Source organism: Ambystoma mexicanum, chromosome 5p, assembly GCF_040938575.1.
Source record: "Ambystoma mexicanum isolate Mex_15411 chromosome 5p, UKY_AmexF1_1, whole genome shotgun sequence".
Lineage (NCBI taxonomy): Eukaryota > Metazoa > Chordata > Amphibia > Caudata > Ambystomatidae > Ambystoma > Ambystoma mexicanum.
Genome location: NC_090930.1, coordinates 288,646,036 through 288,661,398, shown reverse-complemented (window position 1 = coordinate 288,661,398; position 15,363 = coordinate 288,646,036).

The window sequence follows — 15,363 nt, the reverse complement described above, 5'->3', positions numbered from 1 at the left end:
TTTGAGAGATCAAATATATCAAACGGCGTACAAGATGGTGGCTCAGTATTAGCTGGATGTGTCGGTATTGACAAATTGGTTGGAATCATCGGAATGATCTGAATTTCATATTGTGTACTTTGGTCTAATTTGTGTTCTTTTTTATTTATATCTTCAGTTTGTGTATGATTTGTTACATAGTGTTTTTGTTCCATCGTGTGGGCCTGTTTTTTTGTTTTATCATCAATCAATTTTTTGGTAATCGTTGAGACAGTCTCCAAAAGATTCTGTTTGTCTACCCGGTCGACTCTTGCCAATTCTGCTAATCGCCTTTGCCATATTCTAGATATTTCGGCTTCTTGTTTCAGCAGTTCCTGAATAGTGTTTATAAAGGTTTCAAAATAAGTTTGTTTAGTCTTTATCATCGCTAACAAAGTTGCCTGATCTTTTGTAGAATCAACCATATATTCCTGTATCTTTAAAAACAGAATCATTGCAGTCGACAACACTGCTACCAATGTATTTTGTAAATCTAGCATGGTCGTTGGGATTCTTTGTTGGGATTCCGGTGCTTGGGATTGATGTTCAGTTGTTACATTTGAGGAGAATGAGTCAAGGCCTTCCGTTTTAGGCCTGGGTAACAGTTTATTCAAATGCATTGTCTTTTTATCACCAGGTGAGCCAGATCTTGATCGTACAATTGGTGTGGAGGTCTTGATGTTTCTTAGAGGATTTGGTGTGATTACCCCGTCAAAGACTTTGTTTCTTCTTTCCTGGGACTCCATAATGGCCTCTATCTCAGTGATGTCAAGGGATAGGCGAGCGATTCTCAGTACCATGGGTTTGTTTTGATCAATGTTCTGTGTCGCCGTTGGTATATATGTTGACTGCCAATGTAATTTAGCCGCTTTGGCTCGCTCTTGTAAAGACGGGGTAAAGCAACTATCTTCTTTACCTGCTTTTGTCAAATTTTTAGCTATTGTTTGGTCTGAGTGTAGTGTACCATCAGATGGGGTCATATGCGCCAAGACTGCATCTACTTGCATATTATTTATAGGTTCTTCTAGCTGCGGATTCAGTGAGTAGCTGTTTAGAAGCATAGAAGTGTGCGTTCCAGCAGCTTTCAATGCAATCAATTTTGGTGCATTGTGTTTGTTTGTTTTATTCAAATCTGTTAGGTGTTTTACAGTTATATTATCCTTAATCAGCAACTGACCTTTCCGAGATGGGAGTACAGTTGCCTCTCCGGATTTTGCTATTGCTTCAACTTTTGGTGTTTCTTTGCTTCCTTCTGTGCTTATATGTTCTCTACTGTTATCATCTGTTGCAATGATTTCCCTCGTTGTCATGTGAGCAGCGGGGTTCTTGGATATTTGCGCAGAAGATTCCTCTAGCTTCCCTTGCAGCCTGGTTCTTGGTTTTTTGGATTTCCATTGCTGGAATCGGAAACACGACTAAGCATGACTTACAGGAAACAATTTCCACTTCAGTTCATCAGCACCTCCCACCGCAACCAGCCACAAACTGCAGACAACAGCGCGCCCTTTATACCACGCGGGCTTCACGCCGCAAGGGTCGTGCTGTTCTGCCTTTTAGGCTTCAAGCAGGGGAAGTGGCTTCTGGTAGTCAGGTGACTCGGCCCACGTGTTGCTGCAGGATGCCGCTCGCTTCAACTGCTCTTAGCTGAGGCTGAGAGACTCACGCGAATTGGAGCGGATGCAGGGATTTCACTTGATCCTCCTCCCAGACGAATGCAAGTATTTGCAAAGTTCTTCCCACAGAGTTTTGTCACAATGTAGCAGCTGCACAGCAGACAACAGCGCGCCCTTCACACCACGCGGGCTTCACAGTTTGCGTTATACATAATCGATTCAGACCATCTGCTTTAGCACATATCCATGCAGTCAGAAGGTTTCTACATCAATCTTATCGCCAGAAAATGTCCTCCGAGTGTCCAATCCCTGCAGCTTGCTAATACTCCTCGGTCTCCCTCTGCAGTAAGTCCTGGTTATGTGTGGACTCCTCCAGCCCAAGGGGGGATCCAGCCAAGCTCCTAACCCAGGGAACTTCCCTCCTAACTTCCCACAGGAGGGCAGAAATTCCCCAAATCCTGGGCAGAACTTTTTCCCCAGGAATCCACCCAACTTCCACCCCCAAAATCATCCATCCTGCTTTCCCCACTTCCCTGAGCCCAGACAACCTAATCCGGGAGAGGGGAGGCCAAGGGTGGAGGGGTACCGAAATCTTCCCAACCCAGGGTACTACCAGAGAAGGGATAGCTACCCTTCCCGGCATCAGCCCAGGGGAGAAAACAGAACCCTGTATCAGCCTGAGCGGGTTTCACAGTTAGAGCTGTTAAGTGACTTCAATTCAGCACTCCAACTAAGTCAATGCCTAGTCTGGGAAGCCCTTATTTATATATTTTTATGACAAGTTCATAGATCTGGATGATAAACCCTTGTATAACGCCCCTCTCTTTGAATCCCCCTGACCTCACTGAGCCAAGAAGTAGGTTTGTTTTGCAAATTAAAAAATGTATTTGAAAAATTAAACAATATATATCTATATGACACTTTTATGAATAAGTTAATATTTGATAGCACACTTATGAATATAATGTTGATCAATGATGGGTAATGTTACAAAAGCAATGATGGAGAGAATGCAGCACAGAAATAAACTGATATGGGTTCAACAAGAGATAATATGATCACTTTTTCTTTTGACAACTCACTCCCCTCCTATGCAATATAAGGAGATGGAAGGAAAGCACACAGTTTTCAGAAATACAATCAAATGCAATACAAATCGTTCCCCCCTAGCAAGCTTAGAGCAACCGGTATGCTTTTAAACAGTCAAAAGTACTTTTAAATGTGATTTGCAATGAAGTGAAAAATATGCTAAAAATGATTTTAATTCCCTATAGGAGATTCAGGGTGGGTGACAGCTACTTTGAATTAGTTCAGGTCAACACTATCAATGATTCATGAGGGATTATAAGGTTGAAAACGAATTTCAGCAATGGAAGCAAAAGACAGATATTTTTGACAGGTGAAGAAGTTTGAGTCAAATTGCAATTCGCTGCACTTTTCCCGAGTGCGTCGATCATGATTACGGAAAAACTATAAGGAGTATATCTCGTTCCTAGCACGTATGGTTCAAAAGATACGGACGATTTAGTGGAGGTAGATTATCAGAAATAAAGTGAGATTCAAATGACAAATGACACTTTCATAGGTTTGAAATCACAGAATGGACACATGATTTCTATGCAGTTCTAAATAGGTTAAAATAGTTTGAATAGGATTATTTTAAACTAAGAGATTGGTTTTGCACCGCTCTGGCTGGATACTGACTCCTAATTTTGGAAGGAATGGGCCCCGTCGCAGATCTGGTCAACAGGTTTAGCTGCAGTTCTCTCTGCTCTGCTGGTCTGGATCTCTGGTTCTGGCAAAAGTTCTTGGCACTGCACAGTGGTCTTGTCTGGGTCCGGTCTGCAGTTTGGATTCAGCTCTGCTTTCTGGGTCTGGTACTGGCACAGCGGTCTGGTCTGGGTCTCTGGTTCCGGCAAAAGTTCTAGCCAGAAGCGAACAGCACAGCCCGGCTGTTGAATAGTTTGGTTAGGTGGCTGGATTCTGATGCCTCTGAAGGATTCACCTTGTGGACTAGGCCTCTCTGCTACAAGTTCTGAAGTCTGGATTCTAAGTTCTGGAGTCTTCTGGCACAGCGCTTCGCAAGAAATCAGTTTGAAGTGGAAAGTGAATGTCCCTACCTGGGTTTCAATGGTTCTTTTTATGTCTTTTGAAAGTGGGTGGGAAGGCTGACTTTCTATGCCCAACCCTCTGAGGATCCTGATAGGCTAGAGGATTCTCTGTCGCCTCACTGGGGAACTGAATTGTGAGTCATCCCATGTCATGAGACATCATTTTTATGGCATACAGAAAGAACACACCCCTTGTCACTTTGCACACAAATCTATTTTTGACTTAAATGCATATTTATCTATGTACAATTTTTCTGATATTATATGTCCAGTTAACATATTTTCTGTAGCGCCAAACCATCCGATCCCTGTCTTTGTAAGATGTTGTTTTCACTTCTGACAGAATTCTGCCCTTTTCATCCAGAACACAATCTCTAAACATTTCCAGAATTTACGCAAATGTGCGCAAGGAATATGGGCATCAGATGATGAAGTGTCAGATTTCTAACATACAGACATTTGGAGTAATACCCTATTTTCCGCTGCTACCCCCCAGAACATACCACAGAGTCCTAACACCAGCAGAAGGCATGCCAGGCCTGTGAATACAGTTGCTGGGCAAGTTTCATCTCCTGTCAGAGGTAGTTGCCGGGCAGAATGCAGTCCCTTTAAGCCAGGCTTCAGCCAAAGGTCACTTTTGTTCCCATTTTTCTTCATTCAAATCAAACTTACAATTTTGAAACGTGCAGCTAGAATGCTGATTCTAAGTTCAAGACCATGACATTTAAGCAGTTGCAACCTATGTGACACTCAAAAGTAGCTCACTCATTATTTTAAACATTTCGATTTTAGTGGCTTTAAATCCCATTTCACTTAAGCTGCTGACATCCACTGTTGTTATGAACATTATTTTAGGCTCTTCATCTTTCCAAATTTTGTATGCACACAAGACTTCATTCTACCAGACATCTACTCGTGTTCAGTAAGATTTTTGAATATCGAAATAGGCATTTTGAGCTTGCATTCAGAGAAACAAAGGTGATTTCAAAGCGCTTTTTGAGCTAACAGGCACTGCTGTTTTTCCTTTGGCACCACGTTTCACTCATGGCGCTTCTGGCTCATCACGCTCGCACTGGTGTGTGGCAGGTCAGGTGACCATTTTGGTGAGTGCAAAAACTGCGCGGTTTTCCTGGATTCTGGCACAAATGTGGGCTTTTCGGCCATCTTGGATTTTCTAAGCCCACAGCACCAAATGTTGCAGCATAATAACTTGAACGTGGGTAGATACACCTGACAAGGCCCCCCGCCTGACTGCACTTTGATTTCGAGTCGAGGGGGAGTCGGGTGCAAAGGATGTTTTGATCCACGCGCTGGGATGTTCGCATCATCTTCTTGCGATTCCGCAGATGGCACAGTTCAGCATCTTTTCCTCCATCGGGGTGGATCGATCGGTTCTCCTCGCCGGTCCTGATGGGAGTTTCAGGCGGTACATCGGGCCCCTCGGATCTTTGCTCCCGGTCCCTGGGTCATCCTCCTTGGTCAATCTCCATGGTTTATCTCTCCTAGGATGAAAAAGCAAAGTGGCAGAAACATATGCGAGACATTTCCCCACCACTATTAATGGTGGGGTGAACATATACATTTTATACATCAGGAGACATTTGCATTCAAGAATCACAGAATTTTATAGGCTATATGTGGAATATTTAGGGTTGGACTTGTCTTACTCTGGAGCGGCCCCCTCTGGGATTGCAGAGGACTCCTCCAGTTGCTGCAGAGTGTGCCTGGGATGGCAACACTTTAGCTGATTTATATGGACCCAATTGTCTTCCCCTTCCGCCAAACTGCCTTTGGTGATGCAGATCTTGTAGGCGACTGGGGAGATCTTGTCTACAATTTCAAAAGGTCCCTTCCAAGTAGGCAGAAATTTCCGCTGTTTGGCCTGGTTCCTTTGGAAATTGTATAGATAGACCCGGTCACCCACATTGTATTCTTTCCTAGCAGTCTTCAAATCACAATGAGTCTTCATGCTATCGGCTGATCTTTCTAGGTTTCACTGAGCATAGGCAAAAGCATGTTGGAGGTGTTTCCTTAAATTTTCAACATACTCATGAGTTGTGGAGGCATTGATCAACGTCTGCTCTTGGGTCCTGTTAAGCAAATGCTGGGGAAGCACCATCCTGCGTCCAGTCATCAGCTCAAACGGTGACATTTTAGTTGCAGATGAAGGGGTAGATCTGATGGCCATTAAGACAAGAGGTAATCGGATATCCCAACTTGGCCCAGAATCTGCCACAAACTTTTTTAAGATGCTCACAATGGTTTGGTTGTAACGTTCTACTGCACCAGAAGAGGCTGGCCGGTAAGTAATGTGTAGCTTCCTTTCAACCCCCAGTATCTCCCCCATCTTTGTCATTACTTTGCTGGTAAAATGTCTACCTCTGTCTGACTCAATCCTTTTGGGTAGACCAAAACGCGAAAAGATGTGGTTGATCATCAGGGCAGCAGCTGTTTCTGCCTTGCAGTTTGGGGCTGGGAGACATTCCACCAATTTAGTAAATAAGCATGTCACTGTCTACATGTACTTATTTCCCCTAGAGGAGCAAATCACGGGGCCTATGAAGTCGACTTGCAAATCTGACCATGGCAGTGTGATCCCCCTCTTTTGGAGAGGCGCACGGTGTATGAGGGATGTTGGCTGAAATTGGGCACACACAAGACACCCCTTCAAGTATTGGTCGAGGTCCTGCCCCATGTGTGGCCAGTATGCAACCTCTCAGTGGCCGCATCATGGGTGTGACTTAACATCAGGCTTCGGAATGAGGTAGGAACCACCCACTGATCAAGGCCAGCTTGGGATTTCCTTACCAACAAACCGTCTTGGATTCGGAACATTTTTGGACATATAATGAACACTCTGAGGTCCTCTTTCCCAATGTAATCGGTATCCGTCAGGGGAAAGTTCTCAGGGTCCTCAATGTGTTGGTAAAACTTACCAATTATTGGATCCCCCTTCTGAGCCGTAATCAAATCAGCATCTGGGGTCTCCTTACTCCATTGTGCAGTTGAAAGATCATTGTGAGCATTTGTCTGGGACCTAGTGATAGCAGTGCTCTGTATTTCCCCCAACAGGGACTCAATCTCTATTAGAATCCCTTCGATGGCCCCGGTTTTGGCCAGCTGATCAGCTAAGTCATTTCCAGTTGTGTCTGGTCCCTCTACTTTGGAATGACCCTTGATCTTTTTTCCAGTAGATGGTCATCCCATTCACGGTGACCAGATCATCGATGTTTTGAATTAACTTCCCATGTTTCAGGGGTTTGTTATTAGCACATAACATGCCTCTGGATTTCCAATTCACCAGGTACTCCACGAACCCGTTCCGTACATAATCCGAGTCTGTGATTATGACCAGTTCGCGGAGTTGATGTTGGACAGCAGTGAGGATGGCTTGATGCACAGCCATCAACTCTGCCACCTGACTACTTCGGGGACCAATTTTGTACCCAGCAGGGGGTTCTGGGGACTCATTCACCCATGCATTCCCTACGCCGGCCACCAGTTATTTCTCCCTGTTGTTGTCAACATGGTAAGAACATCCATCCACATAGACAGTGGGCATTCCCTCACACTTGTCTTCTTCAAAGTCTTTGTGTGGGGAATTAACGTATGCCTCCATGTTGTCCTTGATATTTAGACTTTCGTCCTCGAGACAGTTTTCTCTGACACAATCATGCAAGTCAGCCAGACCTTGCACAAGGGGACTCTTCTTGTTTTGGCCATATATGACCTACACAGGAAAGCCTTGCATTTACAGAATCCAGGAAGTAATTCGGGAATTACTCACATTTCCGGCCCGGATTCTGTCACTTTGGAGATATTGCAGAGGCTGGTGTGGAGTCTCCACTATGATGTGTTCCCCCTGGATAAACGGGCGGTAATTCTTCAATGCCCACACCGTTGCCAGGAGTGCCTTCTCACAATCGTTGAATTTTCCTCCACAGAGGATAAAGTTTTGCTTGCATAGGAGATTACTTTATTGACCTTGTCATGCTTGTGATATAATACTGCAGACAAGCATTTATTAGAGAACCCTGTCTCCAAGAAAAACTCCTTGTTTCTGACAGGGTAAGCTAGGCAGGGCGCTTGTGAGAGGCTTCTTTTGAGTTGTCTTACTGCCTCAGATTGTTCTGGACCCCATTCCCACTTGACCCCCCCTTCAATGAATCAGGGGTCTAGTGATCTCTGCATAGCCCTCAATGAATTTTCTGCTGTAATTAGTCAGCCCAAGGAGGCTCCTTAGTTCCTGCAGAGTTGTGGGGTCTTTCAGTTTCTGAAGTGCTTCCATGATCTTTTCAAGGAGACAGAGACCCTGAGGAGTAATCTCATGCCCCAAGAATTTAACACAGGTTCTACACCACTGTGCTTTCTGAAAGGAAAGTTTTGCTCTGGCGGCCCTCAACTGTGTCAGAACATAACGGATCTCCGCTATATGTTCCTCCACGGATGAACTTTTGATGAGGAAAATCTACATAAACCAGGTTACCCCTCGCACCCAAGTCGGGCATGGCCTTATGTAGGAAAATGTTGAATTCATTGCCGGAGTTGAGATATCTGAAGGGAGTCCGGGTCCTTGTGTTCTGCTGGCCCCCAAAGGTAAAAGCCAGTTTGTATTGGTCCTCCCTACTGACAGGCACAGTCCAGTATCCATCGGTCATGTCTATTGCAGTGAATACCTGTGACCCCTGGATCTGGGCCAGCCCTTGGTCAATGTAGGGAAGAGGCCATCGGGAAGTATGGACCCATATGTTGAGCTCCCTAAGGTCGGCGCAGAGTCTCCACTGGCAATTTGGCTTCAATATTCCCAGCATCGGATTATTGAAGGTGCTGTGAACTGGACGGATTATCCCCTGGGACTCAAGGTTCTTAATTATTTCAGTAAGGGACTCCATGGATGCGAGAGGCAAGCGATATTGCTTCACAAACACTGGAGTCATGCCAGGGTCCGTGGGAATTGTTGTTGTGTGGATGTCGGTGCGACCACAGTCATATGAGTCTACTGCAAATAGATCTTTGAAATCCAAGAAAACTTGTTTCAACTTTTGCTTCTGTTCCAGAGTCACACAGGCATCAGCTAGGTTGACTCTCTCTTCCACCATCTGCCTGAAGCCAGGAAAGACTTCTGGTTTTGCCATCTCAGCGGCCTCCTCCAGCTGGGTGGAGAAGTCCCTGGTCAGAGTGCTGATTTGGACTGGAGGCTTCAGGTGAGAAAGGCAGCCCTCATGGACCTGGAAAATCACCTCATCCCTTCTGAAGTCACAAGTCACATCTTCCTTACCATAAGGGAAGGAAGTGTACACCAGGAAGTTCCCCCCATGCCGGGTAAAGATCCTGTCTGGTGTTGTGTTGTCATCACTGTCACTGTCAAAACCTTCCTTGGGGATTGGTCCTAAGAGTTAATTTCCTAAATCAATGGAAAAATGTCGGTCATCAACCGCCATTCCAATAATGGTGCCTGCGGCTAGAGTAATACTCTTTAAGTCTCTGTTATTCACCTCTATTGGAATGGTGTCATGTTCTATATTGACTAATGGTGTTGGGTTTACCCCAACCCTTGCTGTTGGAGAGAAGCATTTAGATTAATATAAGCATCAGGGTTTTTCAATTTTTGTCCTCTTTTAACTTTGACTTCCAGAGAGATTTTTCGGGTCCTTTCTGGGATGGTGACTTCCTCTCCCATCTGAATTTCAACTGCATAGGGCAGCAGTTGAGCTGACCTAAATGCTTTTTCTGGATCATCAAAGCCCATGGGATTATCCGCTAATCGGGACCAAGCTTTGAAGTTTATTAGGTTCAAACTAATGGCAAAGTTATTGAGAATGTCACTGCCTAAGTAAAAGGCGGCAGTGACGTCTAGCACGACTGAACAATTATGGACTATGCTCTTGTTGCCAATGGAGATTTTTAGCATACACCTGCTTGGCAGGAGATGTTTGGAATTGGGTGTTTCCAGATCCATTTCCCATTTGTCTATCAGTTTGAATGTGGGAATGGCTGGATCTTTTGGGAGTTGGCGGAACATGGCTTCGCTGATGAAGCTCTTACCGTTGTTCACACACACTCGGGCGAGAACAGGGTCCTTCCCCTCATTTAACTGAACAGGGATGAACAGCTGCTCTCCAATTTTCAGAATATCAGCCAGGCTCTGAGCTGATTTCACATCTTTCGGAACTATTGGAGTGGGAATGTCTGATTATGGATTATTAAAGAATTTCAGAGTGTTTCCTTCCGGTGTGGAATACCACCTTAAACTGGAAGGAAGGTTGATTTGCAGAAATAGAGAGGACCCCCCATCACCGGTCTGTTGTCCTAATGCTATTACTGTCACGTCAGGAATTTGGTTGTTCTGGAAGTGAAATTCTACTTGGTCAGATTTTTGTTCAACCATGTGGCATGTGCCGTTTAAACTAACATGGTTGACACTGTGTTTTAATTTTATTGGTTGGCTAGTCTGGGTCCAGAGGACCTTGTTTACGCAATCTATTAGGGGTGACAACCTTCTCAGGAGGTCATTCCCTAGTAAACAAGGGGTACCCTCTGGAGTCACTACTATGACCGGGTGTTTCACCTTGTGTCACCCAATTTTAATGTCCAAATCTGCAGTCCCCTCGACGGGAATTTCCTTCCCGTCAAAGTTTGGATGTTGTCCAGGAAGTGAGGTGAGAGGAATACAGTAATTCTCCCCCCTTCCTGCATTTAGTTCATCAAAGGCCTTTTTAGACAGAAGGGTAGCTTGGGATCCAGTGTCCACCAGTGCCAAAATTGTACCCTGCCCCTGTACTTGTATGGGGGCATAGTATCTTCCCTCCTTCTCCTCAAGGGTGCACAGATAATGCACATTTTTGGACAACTGTTGGGCCAAATCTTTAGTTTTAGACATTGCGAGAGAAGAGATCTGGGCAGAATTCTGTGGAGAGTCATGGGAATCTGCAAGAAAAAGTTGGCAACAGGGAATCAGAGCCATTGTGTGTTCCCCTGGTTCCGGTTCTGGGCCATCCCCTCCCTTTTTGGAGGCAGTCACCAGAATGGGTTTGAACCAGGGGATTTTGATGCTGTTGGTTCTGGGATGAGTTGATGGGTGGCGCTAGCTCAGTCCCCACATCTACCCAGTCTGGATTTGGATCCCTTGGGACCCATTTTTCTTTGGGAGGAGTGCCACCATTTCTGAAGGAGAAGACCCTTTTCCCAGGATCCTCTTAGGATCCCTCTCCCTCAAATTGGAAGATCTGTACCTCCTCCACAAACTGGGTCTGTTTGGGTTCTTTGTTTCTCCTACCTTCTCTCTGCTCCTTGGGTGGCAGACTTTCAGGGGTAGGAGATTTTGTTTCCGGTTCCTGGGTTTCCAGGGGCTGTTTACAAGTGGGGAAGGGAGCTTCCTCCAAGGCTTTACACTCCCCTTCCCCTTGTGCCTCCTCCCTGGGAACGGGTGGGTTATCGGAGTGCTGCCCCCGTCATTGTTCTCGAGCAACAGGTCCAGAGTTTGGGGCATTCTGTGCTGGCATGCTCATCTGAGGGTTCTGTTGAGCCCTCAGCATGTGACCCAGATCCTGTGCCATATTTGGACCTGGCGCTCTAACTGTGAAACCCGCTCAGGCTGATACGGGTTGGGTTTTCTCCCCTGGGCTGATCCCGGGAAGGGTAGCTATCCCTTCTCTGGTAGTACCCCGGGTTGGGAAGATTTGCGTACCCCTCCACCCTTGGCCTCCCCTCTCCCGGATTAAGTGGTCTGGGCTCAGGGAATTGGGGAAAGGAGGAAGGATGATTTTGGGGTTGGAAATTGGGTGGATACCTGGGAAAAAAGTTCTGCCCAGTATTTGGGGAATTTCTGCCCTCCTGTGGGAAGTTAGAAGGGGAGTTCCCTGGATTAGGTGCTTGGCTGGATCCCTCCCTTGGGGCGGAGGAGTCCACACATAGCCCAGGACAGGTTGGTTTCCCTTGTAGCGGGGACTTACATAATCAGTGGAATGAGGGATCCCATTTGTGGGACTACCTACTTGACTCCCTGTTTGTGACTGGTCCGAGGGCCTTCTGCGCTTAGAGTTATTCTATGCAGGCAAGTTTTTAGGCCCCCCATCTCCAAATCTAAAATGGGGGCAACCTTTACCTCTGCCACCTTAGCAGCAGCAGAGGTGCTGGTTGATTTGGGGCTTTTCTGGGCGTTATTTTTATTTTCTATGGTCTTCTGCACCTCATAGATCCGGGTAGCCTGTTCAATGACCCAGTCTAGTGACCTTTTCTCGTGAAAATCTCTCACTAGCTGGGTCATTATGTATTTGGGTAAGGCATGGAAAAACGTATTTACAAACTCTTTACTGTCCGTGCGCACCCTTTTGGTAGTCTGCGCAAAGGCACGCTTCAATTCCTGCACAAATTCTTGTGGGGCCTGATCCTCCCCAAATTGCAAATTGTAGGCTACCTTGCAAGCCTCTTGGGGATTCCGGTGAACAGAAAAATGTTTCTAGATGGCCGCCCTATATGTGGACCATCTTGAATGGTTTTGGTCCTCCAGCCCCGCAAAGAAACTGGAGTATTCTGGGGAGAATGTCCATTTTACATACTGGATGCAGCTACTGCTGTCCTTCAAATGGAAAGTCTCCATCATTTGCTCGTAAAGCTCCAAGTGTTCCCAAACAGAATACTTGGCGTTCTTGTGATAAGGGGTGATGACACTCCTTATTGCCTTAATCTGTTTTAAGGGGTCCTTAAGCAAGGCCCTTTTTGCCTTATTGGCCTTTTTGGTTCGGGTAACCCTGGTCCATTCATCCTCTGACTCAGAAGCACTGCTCCCAGAGGTGCCCGTCTGATCTTCCAGGTTTTCCCGGATCCTGCAAGCCTGGGAATGGCTGGCAGAATGTGGGGACCTGGTCTCCTGTGTCCTGTGACGCTCAGAGGAGTCTTCAGTTCCCTCCTTGCTGCCAGGATTTGATGGGTACCCCCCCACTGCCCTAACTGGGCAGAGGTTTTCAGGATGCCCTTAGTGGGCCTACTCTCCTGGGGTTCCCCACTAAATTGCACTGTACTTAGGTGCACATACCCGGATGCCCGCCCATCCATTCCTGGGTGATACTGGCCTACGGGCCCCATAGTTTTGGCTGGATAGTAATCTGCCATCCCTGTGGCCCTGTGCTCATGTGCGCCAGGTGACATGGGAGTGGCAGAGTCCAGGGACTGGGGGAGATGAAGGCCTCTGGTACTAGGGCTCCTTAGGTTATGCTCAGGTGTTTCCCTTTCCCAGCGAACCTCATCTCGATCAGCCCCTGCTCCCTGTTACCATGCAAGAGCCTGTGCTTTCAGTTCCTCAGTCAAGACCTTACTAGACTCTATCAGTCTCTCCTGCATGGCTACCTGTTGCTGGAGCCTATCATTGTGCTGGCAGAGAGCCTCATTCTCTCTCTGTGCTTCCTGGTTTGTCCTGGAATACTAGGCCAGTATTTGCTGCAGGAGGGTTACATCCTGAGTCCCATCTCTACTGGCCTGCTCCTTTCTTGCCAGAGCATCTTCCACCCTCCTGGTGTGCTCTAACAAGTTCTGATGCTCTTTTTGGAGGTCACCCAGTCCCTGGAGGGCCAGGTGATTTTCTTCCATTTTTATTTTTAAGTGGCAGACTTCCTGGCCTAAGGTGTCCCTTTCCTGACTAATAGCCTGCATCTGTGCCGCCAGGTCGTCCCTCTGCCTTTGAAAGGCACCAGCTTTCTGGCGCTCCTCCTCAAATTCTGTCTGGGTGTCCAGGTCTTTCAGAATCAGTTTGTTGCTTTCTGCCTTCTCCCTATCTAGGTGGCTTTGCAGGGTGACTACCTGCTCTGCGCATGCTCTATTGAAGTCCAGTTGTTGCTCCAGCTTTTTCTGGCTCTGCAGTTGGGCGTCCAAACCTTCTTGGTACTCCTTCTGCAAGGCCAGACATCTGGTATCCTGGTCAGACCTTTCCTATTGCAGGATACCCATATCCTCTCTGATTTTAATGAGATACTGTCTACTCTCATTTTCTGACTCCTGGCTCCTGTTAAGCCTCTGCTCAGAAGAGACCAGGTCAGATTGGGCCTTCTCTAATGCCATCTGTTGCCTATTTGCCAGGCCTTGGCCTTCAGCAAATGTGTCCTATATAGCTCCTATATATAAATATAAATATGCCGCTATCCTGACAATCTTGTCGTGCTCATCTTTGGCTTTAGGGGCCATATATAGTTCACTCAGGGCCACATGTAATGGACCCTGATCTCTCCATATGCCCGACCCTGTTGCAGTGATCTGGGGTGCGATTGCCTGCAAACACACCGTCTGGTCCTGTTCCGTCCATTCGCCTCTCACAAATAGCTTATGTAAGAGGTGCTCTCTGGCTATTTTGATATCTACCAAGGTCGTCATTCTGGAAATTGATTTCCTTCTTGACTTACAGAAGTTAGTATTTTATTTTACAAAACAGACCGTCTCCTTAGAGCGTTCTTCTTTTGAGGGGTGCTTTTACAGTGTAACACAGCGTGGTGATCCAACAGGATTTATGTATCCTGTCAGTTAGCACACTGTATTAAGCTGCAAAAGTGGTAGATCTAATCCAGAGGTCCCGGCTCGAGCCCCCACTCTGTTAAGTGACTTCAATTCAGCACTCCAACTAAGTCAACACCTAGTCTGGGATGCCCATGGGAAGCCCTTATTTATATATTTTTATGACAAGTTCATAGATCTGGATGATAAACCCTTATATAACGCTCCTCTCTTTGAATCCCCCTGACCTCACTGAGCCAAGAAGTAGGTTTGTTTTGCTAATTAAAAGATTTATTTGAAAAATTAAACAATATATATCTATATCACACTTTTATGAATAAATTAATATTTGATAGCAAACTTATGAATATAATGTTGCTCAACGATGGGTAATGTTACAATTGCACACTCTTTTCAATCAGTGAGGAGTTATTATAGAAAGGATAAGGTAGCAGAGAATACTTTTATGGTTTAAAGGAAAAGCAATGATGGAAAGAATGCAGCACAGAAATAAACTGATATGGGTTCAACAAGAGATAATATGATCACTTTTTCTTTTGACAACTCAAGGAGAGCACACAGTTTTCAGAAATACAATCAAATGCAATACAAATCCCAGTTCCCCTCTAGAAAGCTTAGAGCAACCGGTATGCTTTTAAACAGTCAAAAGTAGTTTTAAATGTGATTTGCAATGAAGTGAAAAATATGCTAAAAATGATTTTAATTCCCTATAGGAGATTCAGGGTGGGTGACAGCTACTTTGAATTAGTTCAGGTCAACACTAGCAATGATTCATGAGGGATTATCAGGTTGAACGAATTTCAGCAATGGAAGCAAAAGACAGCTATTTTTGACAGGTGAAGAAGTTTGAGTCAAATTGCAACTCGCGGCACTTTTTCCGAGTGCGCCGATCGCGATTACGGTAAAACTATAAGGAGTATATCTCGTTCCTAGCACATATGGTTCAAAAGATACGGACGATTTAGTGGAGGTAGATTCTCAGAAATAAAGTGAGATTCAAATGACAAATGACACTTTCATAGGTTTGAAATCACAGAATGGACACACAATTTCTATGCAGTTCTAAATAGGTTAAAATAGTTTGAATAGGATTATTTTAAACTAAGAGATTTGTTTTGCAC